Below are 4,584 nucleotides of genomic sequence, written 5' to 3'. Positions count from 1 at the left end.
CACAAAAAAAAACAGCTGTGTGAGATTCAAACACTAAATTGTATACCAAAGAACCTCCTATTCTGAGTAAACTTACTTAAATTGTCATCTGTAGCAAAGCATGGCAAAATGTTACACACCTCCTTCTCATGTGTAAGTTTAAAACCATTGTTTAAAAAAAAATACATTTAATGTCTCAGTGAAGGTTATAACAGATGCAGTGATAACAGAATAAGTGCATGTGAATTATTGTAGAAAATGTCATGTTAATGGCTAAACAGAGAAAAAGGCTTATACAGCTCTTTAACTAATCTCTAGGGGAGAAAAGTACAGAAGAATAAACATTTAGGAGTGGAGTTTATAATGGAAGCATAGCACAAACATGTAATTCAACAGATTTGCCCTTTTGGATTAAATTTAAAGTACAAATTACCTTCCACTGCAGTTACAAAAGAGAAATATTGTACTATGCTGAAAAACCATGGATTTAGTGTTTGTGATGCTACTGCACCAAATTGTTATTATTATTTTAAAAATTGCATCTTTCCATAGTCCCTTTACGCTCGACTGCATTGAGCTGAGAAAGCCCGATCCTGTTGCCGTGGAAACAGTAGGGGCTGGCTGTGTGCAGTGCAGATCTGGTGGTTGTCACCTCTAGAAGGCTTCTACGTGCTGTCAGAGCTTCCAGGGTAGGCAGCGTGTGCCGTTGTGTAACACAAGATGTGCCCATCACCAGGGGCAGCGGCTTTCAATATAGAAAACCTTTTTAAAAGAAAATAACCTAGAAGGAATGAGAGAGAATTGCTTGTTATGACTCCACGAAAAAAATAATTAACGGACTTTGCCAACGACCGGTAGAATTAGAATGACTGACATAATTAAAACAAAGGATTTTCCTCACAATCTTCTGCACAGCCAGCTGAACATCAGTGAATATGGTCATCATTGGATTAGTGAGGCCAGCAATTCGGTTCTACAAAGATATATCTTTCTCTTATCTGCAGGAAGTGCAGAAATGTTGAAATAAAGTTGGGGCAATGCTACACCTTTGCTTCACTCCTGTCTGGAATCTTTGTAAAGGGCTCTTCAAGAAAAATTATTTCATTTAAATTCTGTATTGGTGAGAATGTCTAAATTCGTATGTATACAACACAGCCAAAGATTGCTGGAAAAAAATCTAGAAAGATATCCTCACCTCAGGAAAATGTATTCTCAGTGATGTATAGTGGAGAGATCCCTCTGTAATTTCCAGTTGTATTTGTACCATTTTCTGATGATTGTTAAAATCATGATGTCCTTAAAATCATTCAGGGTTGCTTCTTTATATCACATCTTTATGATGGGAGCTTGAAGGTGTAGTTTTAGCTCCACTTCTCTGCATTAAAAAAAAACTAGAAAAATCAGTGTGAAAATTCATCACCTCCTGCTGCTGTGTGGTTCTTCAGTTATCAGCTAGCACTAGCACAATGTACACCATTTAAATACTACACAAAAGCCTAATTGTACACATGTGACAATGTGAAATTCTAAAAGCTTTACCGGTTACATAGTAATTAAATAAATTGCCCCTGGTGTGCCTATTTATAATAATTACATGCCATACAGCAGCCTCTAGTGGCAGGTTAGCTGTAACTGCAGCCCTTTCTTTAGGCCACAGCTGTCATCACTTCCGTCACTAGACTTCCAAGCACATCTCTACGAAGACATTTGTGGATGGAAATAAATGTAATACTGTTGACAGTGGATTCTTGATTGAAAAATATCTTCAAAAGTCTTCTTCCATTGGACATTGACGGCCTACGTTTGCTAGATCATGTCTGGACTTTCCATAGATCTCAAATGAACCGGTGCATGGGACAGTCCACAAACAGTCCTTGAGGCAGTAAAAAAAACATGTTAAACATAAAATGTTAAATTTCTTGTGTCTTGTTTGGCACCATGTGACAAGTTCTCATTTGAACCCTTGCCTTTACTTGTCTGTGGGATAGCAGATGTTTGATCTGTCAGTGATGGCAGTGATGGGCTGCTGATTGTTAGATGATTGGTTAGCTGTTGAGGTCTCTGTTCATCTGGTGTGGAAACTGGCTGCTGGTGTGTTGCAGAGCAATGGAGCTGTAAGGGTTGCAGCAGGGCATTGCAGAGACAAACTGTTGGCTTGCAACTGATGGGTTTTGCTGTTGACATCATGGCAGACTGAGATCCAGTGGATACTGCAGCAAACCCATGCTGGGACTGGCTGCTGGTATTTAGCAGACCAGAGTACTGGTGAAGTCGACTCGTCCAGGGGCACTGGGGAGACTATGGTAGACTGATGAAGCCATAAAGATCTTAGTGAGCCAGGCACAAAGGATGACAGCCAACGTATTGCAGACCAGTGTTGTTTTAAGAGCCATGGTACTGTATGCTGTCAAGCTGAAGGAAGTGTACTGGTGAAGTTGAATAGACCACAGCAGGTTCTGGCTGTCAGGTAAGCAGATTGTCAAATGCCGGTAGCAGCTAATGTTGTTGCATCAGAGACAGAATATCAACTGGAGTAATTTCTTTGCCAGTGATAGCGGAGGCTGGGTGCCAACTAGGGTTGATGACAATGGAAATCCGATCAAAGTCCGAGGCCTAGACTGGTTCTGAGATCTGAAATTCATAGACAAAGTTCCAGCACATACAGCGGTGATTGTGCTGATGTCGGTACTGCCACTAGTATCTCAATGACAGAGCACCCCTTCAGTGGCGTTTCAGGATGAAATAGCCAATGAATGTATGAGTGATTGGGTGCCTGAGTGGTAGAGGTAAGAGCCACCCAAAAGATAGCCAAGTGTGCCCTTTGAGCCAAATGACCACCATGATTCTTCGTGAGAATATTCCAGTCTCTCCCATGGCCAACCTCAGATTGCGATCTGCTGCTGGCTCTGTGACTGGTCGGAAAGTAGTGAGACACCTTTGTTATTTGCAGCATTGACAATGACAAAGTCAGGTCCCAGGAGTTTGACCACGGATGTTGCCAGGATGTTTTTTGTCTATTTGTGGTGCAAAACAGGGTGTTGGTGGATAACATGCTCTGAGCAATTGGTAAGAAGAATACCATTGGAGTTAACATTTCTAACTCCTTCCTTGTCGATGATAGCTTTCCAGAGACTGTCATCTCTCTCGAGGAACTCATGAAGGTGGTTGATGATATAATTGTTGATAGCAATGAAGGTCTTATTGTTTTTATTTTGAAATTTTTAAGAGAAGAACAGTGATCCAGTCAGGATTGATGGAGCAGACCTTAAAAGAGGTGAACAGAGCAGGTTCTAAAAAGCGCTGCTCAGCTGTAGTGTGCATTTCTGCCACACTTCAAATTATTTCTATAGTACACAACAACTTCCAGGCATTGAATCCTTCTCTTGTGTGTGAGAGTGTCCCATCTATGTCACTGTCCTACCCGGAATTCACCATAAAATCCATGAGATGCAGGCAAGTGGAAATGTTTAGTTGACTCAGTAATATAAAATGGACAGAAAAAGACCTAAAACACTGTTGAGATCAGTCCAAATAATATTAAAATACAAGATAAAAGCAATTAAAAAATGTGTCTGCTTGGCTCTCCAAAAGTTGTTCCCACTCAGCAGTCTTCAGGATATTTAAACCCTGATCTGCCACTGACCTGGTGCTCTGTCATTGAGTACCTTTGGTAAGGCTTGCTGCACAGCAAGCCAGATTCCCAGAAGGCCACTCAGTCTGAATCATGCCAGAGTATTATTCCATCTGTCTTCAACCCCTCTGCCTGTCAGCACCTTTCTGTCCAATCAAGCACTGGACCTATGACATGGAACCAAAACCCCCTGTCTGATAACCCTGCATGGCGGTGCAGCCACCCTATCTGAACCAGCCCTGCCGCTGTGCTCACCAACAATCTCTGATCAGCCCACCTGCTAATGCCTGTCCTCTTCGCAATCTCTGACAGCTTTTACTCTCTGCTTTTTCCAAGCCATCATTGGGTTCAGACTTTTGGATCCTTCAGCCTGTCAGCAAGACTTGGCTTTCTCCATCTGTTCGCCATATCATAACAGATGTATGTAGAAACATTTGGGTCAAATTCTAATAACGGCAAAAAAAGCAGACAAATATAAAGGAATAGAGTTTAACACTGTGGCATCAACTTGCTTGGCCGAGGAAATGACAGCACTAGCCAAAAATCAGCAATGCCACCACCGGCAATGAATGAACCAGGGAGGCAGCAGCAAGGGTGCAGCTGGGGTGGAGGGAGGGGAGCGAAACAAAATGTGTGCAGAGTTGTGGGCACCCAGTGAGTATTTATACATAGCATAGTGGAAGTTTGACATTAGAATTTGACTTCCTCCTGAATGTCTATGAAAAAACACAATTTATTACTCTTTTTGCTTTTCATGACCTAGCATGTTTTGAAAAGTTACAAGTTATAAAAGTCCAATGACTTTAAGGAAACTCCCTAACAAAATTGCTCTTGCCATATGGGTTCTGCAAAACAAATCATCGTCCCACAAATATGTGACTGAAAAGTGAAAATATGAGACGGTGCCAATAAATTTCCTGTGTGCACGAAGACAAATACAGCAGTCACATGAGAGTGAACATCGTTGGTGTGCC

General features: G+C 41.6%; 1 long non-coding RNA gene across 2 annotated transcripts; it reads right to left on the bottom strand.

Annotated features, from left to right (window-relative positions):
• Positions 1-323: 323 nt before the first annotated feature.
• LOC148641961 (uncharacterized) lies at positions 324-4,306 on the bottom strand. 2 transcript variants are annotated; one of them, XR_015929570.1, is made up of 4 exons: positions 3,888-4,306; positions 1,175-1,354; positions 854-952; positions 324-760 (listed from the first exon to the last, which is right to left on the bottom strand). It is a non-coding gene; the product is annotated as an uncharacterized LOC148641961 (long non-coding RNA). The 2 variants fall into 2 exon arrangements; XR_015929569.1 differs by lacking the exon at positions 3,888-4,306 and having other exon boundaries at positions 1,175-1,409.
• Between the last annotated feature and the right edge of the window lie 278 nt (positions 4,307-4,584).

This window comes from Lepisosteus platostomus, chromosome 23 (genome assembly GCF_059453375.1).
Source record: "Lepisosteus platostomus isolate fLepPlt1 chromosome 23, fLepPlt1.hap1, whole genome shotgun sequence".
Lineage (NCBI taxonomy): Eukaryota > Metazoa > Chordata > Actinopteri > Semionotiformes > Lepisosteidae > Lepisosteus > Lepisosteus platostomus.
This window is presented reverse-complemented; position numbering and strand designations above follow the sequence as displayed.